At 37.3% G+C, this 12907-nt stretch overlaps 1 protein-coding gene across 1 annotated transcript in view; it reads left to right on the plus strand.

The window, feature by feature from the left end:
- ERMP1_1 (Endoplasmic reticulum metallopeptidase 1) overlaps positions 1-12907 on the plus strand; it is a 41321-nt gene that overhangs the window by 20029 nt on the left and 8385 nt on the right. Inside the window, exons 5-9 of the mRNA XM_051215795.1 lie at positions 422-590; positions 6618-6715; positions 8221-8371; positions 11876-11985; positions 12816-12875. The gene's annotated coding sequence lies outside the window, so the exon portion shown is untranslated. The remainder of the gene's footprint in view (positions 1-421; positions 591-6617; positions 6716-8220; positions 8372-11875; positions 11986-12815; positions 12876-12907) is intronic.

The raw sequence follows: 12907 nt of genomic DNA on the forward strand, positions 1-12907 counted from the left end.
GCATATATGTGCCTGGTCCTACGTTGTAGCTGACTGACTAATAGAATCGCAGTATTATCCAAATTGTGTTGGATCAGGTTAGAAGATTGTTTCAGCTGCTTCTGTACAGTTAGTCGACCAACTTATCATGTACACAAATTTATACCTTAATAAAGATGAGTTTGATATTTTTTGGTTTGACAGAGTTCACAAAACGTTTATCCTACTTTTAAGAAGGTGATCGTGTTATAGATTTGACATTTATAATATTCAAAATCACAGTCACAAAGGTTACTGACAAGCTTATTGAGACGGCTTAGGATCAGATAATGTGACATTAAAAAAAATCTTATAATGGTTAATTAATTAATTTAGGGAATAGTCAACATTTATACAGGCTTATTATTTTTGTAGTTATTCACAGGATTTCATCTTGTTTTAGGTCGCAGATCGTTTATTATCTGCTGTTTGTCAAGATGCCTTGGATGATTTACTATTTACGATCAGTAAACCACGATCTGATTCAGTTTTATCTAATGATCTAGAGGAAAATAGTTTCATTTTCTGGCGTGATATTGTTTTACAGTACTGCTTTGCCTTCTTTTGTCTCAGTAAGTCAGTGCAAATGCTTATTATATGTATTTAATTTTTACCGTATGGTTTTTACTACATGCTCTTGGTGTATGTCTTAAAATAGTGAATTAAATGAACCACTGAAAAGAGAATAAGACATGTACAGTGTGAATCAGATAATGGCATTTCGAATATGTTCGTTGTAAGTAAAAGTAACTTTATGACAAGTCAATCAAATTGTTTTGTTACAAATAGACTCTACTAGGACGAGATACACTCACCAATTGTTTCTCTTCTGATTTATTTGACTTTTACAGATCAACAGACCTTTCACTAATATGTTGGAGCTTGTGAATTGTGTTAAGACAGGATTAATGTTAAATAATCGGTTTTTCTCTTCATTTAAGAAAATCACAAATTAAGAAATTGCAACCATGTAGTTCTTAACTAGTTAATGTTATTCTGTGATAATAATCATTTACAATACGTTGCACTGAACAGTCTTCAGTCCTTTTCGACTTTTTTTACGTCACTTTAACTGTGGTAATTAGATTGTCCGACTTCCGGATGTAATGAAATTTTGTTTATTTAGAAACTGTCTACAACGAGTAGTTGGTCCAGTAGTAATTAGTGGGATATGTAACAATCAGTAGTTGTACAGCGTCATTTATGGCATAGGCGAGATATCTGTCTATCAACCAAGGGACGTGTTTACTGCGCAGTAGTTCATTCCATCCTACCTTACGGGAGTGAAACATAGCCGGTATGAGTAGAGGATATTCGTAGGTTACTAGTATTTGATCATAGGTGTCTTCGAAACATTGCTCGTATATCCTGGGACCATCGAGTAAGCAACGCAGTTGTTAGGAAATGGGTACTAGGTAAGGATGGCAAATCAATTGATGAAGTAGTGAAACTTCATCAGTTGAGATGGCTGGGACACGTGTTACGTATGCCCAACCACCGACTGCCTCGATGTGCGATGCTTTATGGTGTAGGAGTAGGTTGGAAGAAAGCTAGGGGCGGCTATACTAAAACACGGCACAAGTCCATGAAGTCACTGACAAGTGAACTGAGTCATATTGGTAGGTGTAGACTACCTGGTTGGGGACCACGAGATGATAGCAACAGATGGTTAGAGACCTTGAATGACATGGCTCAAAATCGTTTGCAATGGCGCAGGTGCATCCACTCTTTGTGTTCTCTCAAATTCTAATCTTCTGAATTCTTCATGTCTTTTATTTTCTTTCCAAATTTTTTTCACTGGTTTATACTTTCTAAATAACATCTCCAAACCCTAATCTTCCCGATTACAGCTTACACTCTCACTACATCTACCACTACGGAATTTGAGTCGACAACTGCATCTCTGTGCTAATGTGGTATGGCAACAGTCAGTCAGTCAGTCAGCTACAACGTAGGACCAGGCACATATATGCATCGGTCCAAGTTACCATACCTCATTAACACAACAAGATGGACACCGGATTCATAAAAGTAGTTCATTCAGTGACGGTAATATATAAAAGAAAGATTGCAATAAGGAAATAGTACACGAAGAAAGAATTAGTTCGTAGAATGGAAGATATGAAGCGATTTTAATCTCTTAGTTTAAGGGAAGACAGACAGTGTATACACCGACGCCATTGTGATCGATTATGAGCCATGTCACCAAGAGTCTCCAACCATTGGTTACGACAGTCAAGCGGACCCCAACCAAGTAGTCTGCATCTACCAACATGGCTCAGACTAGAAGTTAGTGACTGCAAGTACTGATGCCACGTTTTGGTTTGGCCGCCCCTAACTTTCTTCCAACCATCCCCGACACCGGTTAGCATTGCACGTCGCGGTAATCGGTGCTCAGGCATACGTAACACGTGGCCCAACCATCTCAGTCGATGAAGATTCACAACCTCATCAACTGATTTACCATCATTCCCTAATACCCTGCGTCTAACCTCACTATTACTTACCCGGTGATCCCAACAGACGCCAGTAATATTTCTAAGGCATCTGTGGTCAAATACTAGTAGCTTACGAGTGTCTTCTACTCTTAGTGGCCATGTTTCGCTGCCGTAAATTAAAACAGAACGAACTGTCGCGCAGTATACTCGTCCTTTTATTGATAGACGGATATCTCGACTTCGCCATAGGTGGCGTAAGTTGGCAAAAGCCAAATGAGCTTTTCGAATCCGTGCTGAGATTTCGTCAGACACCAACCCATTAGGGCTGATCAGACTTCCAAGATAAGTGAAGTTGTCAACGCGTTCGACTACTTCACTCCCTATCCTTAGTTCAGATGTTGACGCAGACCAGTCCTGAAGCAACAACTTGCATTTAGAGGGAGAGAAGCGCATTCCAAACATTCTGGCATTGTTGCTCCGTGCTACCAAAAGACTCTGCATTTTATCAGCGTCTTCACCAAACAGGACTATGTCATCTGCGTATTCTAAGTTGATAAGTGGACCTCCTGGAAGGAGATCAATACCCGAGAACTCAGTCGACGAGAAAGTTATTTCCATCAGAAGATCTATGATGAAGTTAAACAAAAATGGGGAAAGTGGACAACCTTGACGGACACCACTTGAGGTTGCAAAAACAGATGACAATTCGCCATAAGCTCTGACTCCACTGGTAGTGTTCGAGTAAAGAGCCTTCACAAGGTTTATGTACTTCTGAGGTACGCCTTTCAATGACAGACACTGCCACAGAATCTCGCGGTCTACCGAGTCAAATGCTGCTTTTAAGTCAAGAAAGACCACCATTGTCGGACGCCGATAAGTATGCCTATTTTCTAGAACCTGACGAATAGTGAATATGTGGTCGATGCAGCCACGACCAGGTCTGAAGCCAGCTTGGTTCTCTCGTGTTTGCAGTTCACGAGTCTTAGTTAGGCGTCCGATAATTATCGAGGCTAGTATTTTAGATACTATATTAGTTAAACTAATCCCTCTATGGTTGTCACAGGATGATTTTGACCCGCTCTTATATATTGGGACGATAAGTGATTGTGACCAGTTAGATGGGATAACGTCTAACTCCCAGATCTTAGCTAAAATATTAGTCAACCTAATCGCTAAAATTGGACCACCATCCTTAAAGACTTCTGGAGCCAATCCATCTGGACCAGCTGCCCTTCCTCGTTTCAGAATTAACTATAGCCTTTTGAACTCCTGCTAGAGTTGGGGGACCTACTTCAATGTTCATTCACACTGTCTGGGAATGGAGGGTAGTTGTAGAGTAGCTGAAGGCCAGCTGAACTGTTCTCTGGAGTGTTCCGTCCATCGTTCTAAACGTCTGGACTGGGAGCAGATCAAAGTGTCGTCTTTTTCCGATATAATCTCACTTACACTTGACTTATTAATTCCAGTTTATTTTATTAGTCTGTAAAGCTGTCTTGTGTTCCCTATAGTCGCCGCCTTTTCCATCTCTTTTGCTTCCGTTGACCACCACTGCTCACGGTCGTTTCTTAGACTTTTTCTTAACCTAGATCTGATTTGTATTCGCTCTTCATCGTGTTCAGAGCCTGATGGGATGAGTTTACGAGAATCCATCAGTGCAATAGACCTAGAGGAAATCCATTGGTTCTTTGTGGTTACAATCTGTGGTTTAAATCACTGATAGATGTCACTGCTGTTTCCACAGCTGTTTGTATAGCTTTCCAAGCAACATCTGGGTCAGCCTCGTTTTCAGAACTACCTAAGTGTGACCTCAGCTGTTTCTGGAACCTACTTTTGGTTTTCTCGCTACTCAATTCAGTTATAATGGGTCTTTTTACTGTGGCTTTCCTGCGTCCAGTGAGGCGCAAGCAGAGGCGTGCCCGTATTAGGGCGTGGTCGGAGTCCAAGCAGGTACTCCAGAATGAGCGACAATCTTCTACCGACCCTCTCCAACGATGACTGATGGCAATATGGTCTATTTGAGTCCATCATTGGTTTGGTGTAGGGGGTCGCCATGTTAGACGATGTCTCTCCTTATGCTTAAAATTTGTGTTTACTAAAAATAAACGACTGTCTGAGCACAGTTGCAGCAGACGATCACCATTATCTGTCCGTTGTGCCGGAATACTAAAACACCCACCTAAATGCCTTTCTGTTTGGTTTAAACTATCTATCTGGGCATTAAAGTCGCCTGCTACGAGAACTATGTCTGAGCGTTTAGCTTTCTGAAGAAGTTCGGACAGCTTTCTGTAAAATTCATCTTTCACTTCATCCGAGCTGCAGTCGGTGGGAGCGTAGGCAGAAACGACGAAAAGGCAACGACATGTGTCCCTATCCTTCCGAGTTTTTACGGAGCCGTTTAGCCGAACAGCACATAGACGACTGTTGACGGGGATCCACTCTAGCAGTGCTTGTTCCGCCCTCATGCTTAGTGCTATGCCTACACCTGCCAGTCCACGAGAACTGGCCATCGGGTCACCAGATACACGGAGGGTGTATCTCGTTGGCTCTCCGTTTTGCCGAGATGAGGTCAAGTGAATGACCACACTGGAATCCTGTATGCGTGTTTCGGAGACACAGCATACATCAATGGAAAGACTCTAGGGTTTTAGCCAAGGAAGCATGCTGACCGATTTGACATAGAGTGCGTACGTTGAAGGCTCCAATGTGTAGTTTGGAGCGAGGTTTCAGTAGACCTGGGACAGAGTTTTGAGCACTAGAATCGTTGGCTATGGTGACACTTGAGGAGGAAGCTGAAGGAGGAAGTTTAGGGTTGAAAGTCGATGTAGGAGGAATAATAGGAATTGAAGAGGGAGGTTGATTATGAATACAGTGGTCTTGGGTGCTGTTAGAGGTATGAGGGCGATTATCACTTCCCGGTTGCCCACACCGAGGAAGGGTTCTTCTGGAGGTACCTGAAAAGGAAATTGGATTAGAAGTTGTCTCAGTGACCTGAGAGGGTGACCGCAGTGCCCAACGGACAACTGCTTGAGGCCGGTCGCACACGGCCTTTTCGTGGGAGGTTTTTGACGTGTTAGCTCCGTTCTTCAAAGGGCCTTACCGCCGGAGACGGAAATCCGTGAGGTAAGGTGAGGTGCGCATTTTTTAGGGTCGACCTTTTCTAACCCCACCCATCCTTGTGGGAAGGCAGCATCGCTGTCATGCTGGTTGTCTAAAGGAAACACCTTACTGCTGTCACACCTCTGTACAGTCAGCAGTACGACTTCACCTTCGGACCTTGGGTTTGCTGCTTTTAGTCTTACCGCTCTTCAACCGACCTGTCTGACATGGTAGGACCTTGAGGAACGGTTGTTCCAGTCAGTATAGTTCGGTTGCTTCATCACGATAGGCAAGCCCGACCACCACGTCAAGGTAACAACAACGGTCGGGAATGGCAACTCGAACTGATGTACGTACGAACGAAGTTCTACGTTGTTACTAACTGACAGCGTAAGTAGTACTCTGGAATAAGATCAACACATGATAGCTAGGCTACACTAATAAACGGTAACTACAGGCAGTAGTAGTAGCACTCGGAAGTCAAAATATGACAGGTAATCTCGCTGTCTGTAACATTTCACTCTTGCTCAGTCTTCGATGTGGAATATAGCGAATTGATGAGTTTGGTTCAGGTAAATGGCAGATAATGTATATGTTCTAACTATCATTGTTGAAGACCAAACCCTTAGCAGACCTGGCCGACGTAAATCACCTTATTTGCAAGAGAAATATCACCTCCATTTTTCCTAGTGGTTATGAGAGTAAGTTGGTATATTGGTCAAATGAAATTACGTCAGGTTAATCCTCCATAGTTTAACTGTGGTTGAATAAAATTGTGCTTTACTCACTCTTATGAACTCCAATCAAGTTAGTTCAGTCACAACCACCAGCGTGTAATTAGTTTGTCAGTTTTTGAACGTATTATTTCAAAGTTCTGTCAAACAACACGGTTCTATTCAGTCATAGTTTATACATAGTTATGTAACTGTTCAACTCATCAATTCTTGTGTTCTTTTTGAAGAAAACAGTTTCGCTAATCTTATGATGTTTCCTTCTGATTGTTCCAGTTATTCGTTCCGTATTCTTTTACATTGTTTCATTGTTTTCTTACCATCGAAATTACAGTAGCCCACTGCTTCCTTCTACTATGTCAAGTTACTACTTTAAATGTAGCATTCAATTCGCAAAATAAATCACTGATCACTGTGTTTATTTCGAACAATGTGAGTTCCCAATATATTTTGCTGTTCTATTCTATTTAGATCATAGTTAAAATGGAAGGCTTATATATATATATATATATATATATATATATATATATATATATATATATATATATATATATATATATCAGGCTTTACTCTAATATACAGTAATGTTTATATGCATATATGAAATTATTAAACCAATCAAGGTAGTTTATAAGTCAACGATAACAATGAAAACGATTACATAATAAGTGAAACGTGAAAAGTACAAATTGATGGTGTGACAACAGGTGCATTAGTTTTGATAAGAATAATAAAGGTTCAAACCAATGTTACATAATCGGAAATAGGTCAATGATTAGAAAAATATAGAAACTGAGATAGCAATTATAAAATTATAAGATGACGTAATAAGAAATATTCAGATAATTGGACCATGAAACGTATAGTTGAGAGAAAATAAAGTGGTAGGAGGGGGTGATGAAAAATAATAAACGAAGAGAAAGTTAGAAAAAGAATAAATAAATTCATTTATTACTTAAGGCCAAGGGAGAGATAAGGGTGTTACAAATTTCTTCTGAACACAAAAACTTGGCTTGTTGGCTCGGATTCCTATAGCTTCTGCTATGTGTAAGAGACGAGATCGAACACCATTAGGAAAATTAGTGGGAATACGATAAATAACTTTGAACGACTTGTTTCTGTCCACTATATGACCGCTATCGATCAAGTGTGATAGAAAGGGTTACGTCAAAACAATACGCAGCTCGGTTCTATCACACTTTCTTAGGAGTGAGGCTATTATCATTAATATAATTAGATAATCATTTTAAGATTGATTTAATGTGGGTTTTTATGCCAAAACTTTTGAGTGGTTCTAAGGTGAATTAACTGTTTAGTGCTTCCTTTTTATAATTCTTCAGTTTACATTGATTGGTGACAAACAGTTATCTTCAAGCTAATTGATGCTTTTTTCAGATGAGAGGTTTGCGGAGATTGTCCATTTCAAAGTAGTATCCGTCACAGTCTAAGTTCATCTGGAGAAACAATGGAAACTAGAGAACAGTGAACAACTTTTTTTATCGCTGTTTGAAAGTCCTCAAAAGATCGAAAACATGATATCCAGAACTCTATTGAGTACAGCACCTTTGAACCACTGAGCGAGTAACCAACGATCCACATTTATTTTTATAGAAGAAATTATGCATGAGATACTTTCCAGAGGGACTACAATGTTGATTGACTTAGTTAAATAAAAAAGTACTGGGAAAGTTTTACTGAATTACCGGTTGTCTGTTTGTTCATTTTACTGTTGACCTTACTTATTTTGTTGTGGGAAAGAGATTAGTACTAAGAGATGATTAGGTGAAAGAATCCTTAACATATAAATCTTGACTCTCTTCAGTTTTAAAGGTTTGTGGCTATGATTGTATTTAATAACTAAATCTTGTTGGTTTTCCTTTTATTTCGCATCAACCCCCTTTATAATATATAAATTTTGATGCTTTTTATTTGAATAGTTTGTTGAATTAAAAGGTAATGTATTTCGTAAAATGGGAAAAACAAATTTATTTCAAATTGCTTGTGCTGATGTGCGTGAACGATTTCACTATTGTGTTTGGTTTTCAATTATTGTATGCCGTAATATGAATGAAAGTGGATGGAATTTAGGTAAAAAATAAACCATATGATTAGTATTATTTATGTGTTATATATTCATGAATTATGAAAAGTTTTTTTTTTTTCAAGTTCATTTGTAAAGCAGATGATAATTGTACTTTAATTCCATGATTCAGTTATTCGAACACGACAATTGGTAAATTATGTAATATATCTAGGTCTCAACTATATTATGTCACCATGGACTATTTTTATGACTTTAATACACTACATAATGTAATGTTATCAGTCTGAAGTGTAAATCGGCAAGAGAGCAGAGTGTATAGTGTTTTCGATAGTGTACTAGATTTTCAGAGAATGAAATGGTTCATTCTTTTCGAGTAGCTGAGATCAATGTTGTGTCACTTAGTTTATTGCATAAACACATTAAATTCGATCGTAAAGACTTCATTTTATCGAATTTATTATACACTAAGCTTATCCCCTTTAGTGTATAACCCATTTAGGCGGTGCATTTTTCCCGTTTCTGTTGTTTAAAACATTGTTGGAAGTTCTGAGAAGTTTGAGTTTTCAGCTGCTTCCTTTTATCTAAACTCCAGACGATTCTTCTAAATTCATGTTTTCAGAATTCACATTTGGTAAGAACTAATAATTTCACATAAATCCAGTGTTTTCATCGACATATATCCTGGTTTTGCGATCTCGACGGCACCCACTAAAACGTTTGACCCCTATGAATTATTTTCAGTGTTTCATATCGGAAAATAGCCTTCAACATATCATGAGTTTCTTGTTAGTTCGGTTAGTACATTTATTGACCATAGTACTAGTATGCTAACATTAAAGATCTCCGAAAACACTGATTTTTACTATACTGTTGTCTCAGCAGAAAAAAGCTCATGCATATTCACTAATTTCTATTTGTGTTCAGTTTTCACCATTGCAATTGAAAAAGAAAAACAATTTCGTGAATTAATTACATGGTGTTGTATATCAATTCTTTTATTCAGTGTCCAATTAGTTAATAATTGATTATACTAAACCTCAACATACACTCATACATAAAAAGATACTCTTGCACATTATCTGTCAGTCAATCAGTCGGTCAGCTACAACGTAGAACCAGGCACATATATGCATCGGTCCAAGTTGCCACACCTCATTAACACAACAAGATGAGTACCAAATTCGTAGAAGTATTACTTCAATGGTAGTAATATGTTTAAAAAAAGATTCCGTATAAGAATGTTACAGGGAAAAATAATTAGTTCGTAGAAAGAAAGATATAAAGCAATTTTAATCTCACGGTTTTAGAGAAGACAAAGGGCGTATACACCTACGCTATTATAATGGATTCTGAGACATGTCACTCAGCATGTCTTCAACCATTGGTTACGATAGTCAAACGGACCCCAACAATGTAGTCTACATCTACCAACATGGCTCAGACCAATAATTAGTGATTTATGGTCTGATGCCACATTATTCTGAGATAAACAGAAAGCATAAAATGTTAGTGTTAATTATAAAATTAGTTCTCCTTATCGTTTATTATTATTATTTATACAGTGATTATTTCGTTGTATGAATTACATAGTTTGATTAATGACTTTCTATTGTTTGCTGATGAGAGTATTTGTTTTGTTTGTTTTTTTCTTTCTCTTAAATAATCGATTTTATTTCAAGGGTGTTTATTAAATTAGCTATTTACACATAGTTATGATGATATTTTCAATTTATTGATTTAAATAAGTAGACAAATCTACTAATATCATGTTGTTAATGATTATAAACTGATTAGAAAAAAAATATTGATTGATGAACTCATTTAGTGATTAAATGTAGTATAAAACTATCTGAAGTAAATAAATAAATATTTCTTGGAATTGATGAATATAAATATTTTTTCTTAATAAGTTAATAATTATCATTATGTTGAATGATGTTTATTTCCTAGGGTATAGTTTCGAATTAAATTGTATCTATTTCACATAATTGCATACATATAATGCATAGAATAGTAGATTGGATAGAGATATGAATTAATGATATAGACATTTAGCTCACAATTGTAAAGTTGTCTATTGGAATGTACTATATATTATTCAGTTTAGAAACATCAGATTTATTGATAATTAAATAAACCTTATGTTGGGGATGTTAGATCCCCGGAACTGACTTGGTATATGGCTTAATTTTATAATTTTATTTTGGAAATTTAAATTTCCTTGTTTTCGCGCCAAGAGTGCATTTTTCACGTTCATGTCGTACTTCCCACTTGGGAGAATTTTTAACGCTATTAGTCCGTTGTGTATTTTTAGTATGCTATTTTTGCTACGCTTCCCAAGGACAGTTTTATGCTGTATATATACGTTTGATTTGTGTCTGTTATTATTCACTCATGCTTCTGGCTTACGGAATATACTTTCCCGTTCCAAGCTTGGACTTCTTCCTCTAGTTAGCGGGACTGGAACGCATCAAAGAGCTAGCTTATTGGTCTATGGTCACAAGTCTTTGTTCCGTTCGCATACTAAGTGAACTCGTAATAGCTTCAAAGCTGGCGCCGTAATTATCAATATCATTTTAATCATGGGGCCTACTGCTATAGTAGGATTTATGGCCTCGTGTATCCTGGTTATCTAACATAAAATAAACCTTTACTTGATAGTTTCGTTTTCTGAGCTGGATTGTTCAACCGTAGAGCTTTCATTGTTTTTCTTAACGACATCATCAGCACAGAATTCAGGTAGAAGTAAGATATTCTAATTACTCCACAAGTAACTGACAGTTTGGCCTGTCGATCTTGATTGACTACTGTTGACCTTATGCCTATCGTTGTGGACATATTTACTTCGTTTGTCTCCCCTTCCGACCTGATTATTGATCCTATATTTTTCTATGATCTCCGTAATTGGTTAATAAATTGGGTCGACTTTATGACTCATCAAAATCATGAAGCGATCAGCACTGGACGCCCATCCCGTCCCAGCATGGGACCCCCCAGAAATGTACATCCACGACCCCGAGTGCAGGGACCGAACCCAGGGCTTCCGGTCTCGCGCTCTGAATACTTACCTCTGGACCACTGAGTTGGCGTCCAACGATGTTCAACCAATCATCATACTACATAATCATCTCCCATTGTCTTCGTTGGGTAACTTCCCCACACACGACACAGGTAAAGTCCATCAGTTACTGATTCTCATCAGTTGCTTTTCTAAAAAAAGTGAATATACTCAGAATTTTTTTCTAATTTAGTCAAGGTTCTTGTTGAATTCAGCTTAGATTATTGTTTTACTCACCTGTTGTACTTCACGTAATCTAATTGATATATCGATGAAATATTCGTTCACGTCAACCTGGAATTTGCTTTTTTCTGTCTCAAATATAATTCAATCTTGTTCTAGTGATGGGGTCTTTTGTAGTACAGACACATACAATTAAGCTATTATTATTATTATGTTGGACTAGTTCATATTTTCAGATTGTAGTAGATGAATTGTTTTTATTAATACACTGAGTAAGAATTTATTCTATTCCATTTTTTCTAAATAGATGATCTTCAAACAATTCTTATTGATGTAACCTATATTCTTCTAGCAGAAGTTGCTGTGGATTGGATAAAGCATTCGTTCATTACCAAATTTAATGTGATCCCTTCAAATGTGAGTTTCATTCTTTTAAATATTTTATCATAACGAAATTAGGTGAATTTTCAGATGCAATATGCTAGTTAATTAATAAAATCAGCTTAACTATACGGTATACTTAATGTAAGATAATTTTGATTTATTTTCCAATTGGTATGGTGATTATACTTATGACTTCGGAAACAAAACAGTGACATTTCTACATAGTTTGCTTTGGTTCATTTAAACTGTGTAGCCAGTTCATTTGTCCATTCTATTATAACTCAACTTCATTCGATTCGTAAAGAAATGACTTCACCTGTTCATATGATAAAGTGCAGTTAGTTAGATACCGACCATATTCTCACAATAGTTCCGAATAATATCTGTTATCTGCATTGAAACCAAAGCTAGTTTTGCAGTTGGTGCTCTTAATTGAGTCGGTAGAGGAAGAAACAGCATCTCCTAAATCCAGTTATTTAGTAACTCGGATTTTTTTTTCAACTCTAGTCACCCTGTACGCTAAATCCGGTTTGTCTACTGAAGGTCTCCAAAATGTGATTACATCGAACTGAGTCCCAAATAGGACCAAATGCGCATCCTGAATCCCACTCTTAGTCACCATCCATCTCAGTTTAAATTGGCACGCAATGTTGGAAAACCGTTTATTTTAACTGGGTCAAATGTTATGTATTTTCATCAGCTTTCCTTAGGAAGCAAACTCCATCGATACATTTCTAGACTTTCGATTTTACTCTTATGAAATTCGTCATCATACCAACTGGGAATTATATTAAGCTTCTCTTGAAACAAATTTATTAGTTATCAGTTGTTAATTGTCAATGTTATTATTGTTTTTATGATAGGTCTATGAGGAGTATACTGTGAGCATTGCATACGACCTATTATTATGCCATCAGGGGAAGGTTAGTAACGATTTTCTTCTCATGAAACTTAA

This window comes from Schistosoma haematobium, chromosome 4, assembly GCF_000699445.3.
Source record: "Schistosoma haematobium chromosome 4, whole genome shotgun sequence".
Classification (NCBI taxonomy): Eukaryota; Metazoa; Platyhelminthes; class Trematoda; order Strigeidida; family Schistosomatidae; genus Schistosoma; species Schistosoma haematobium.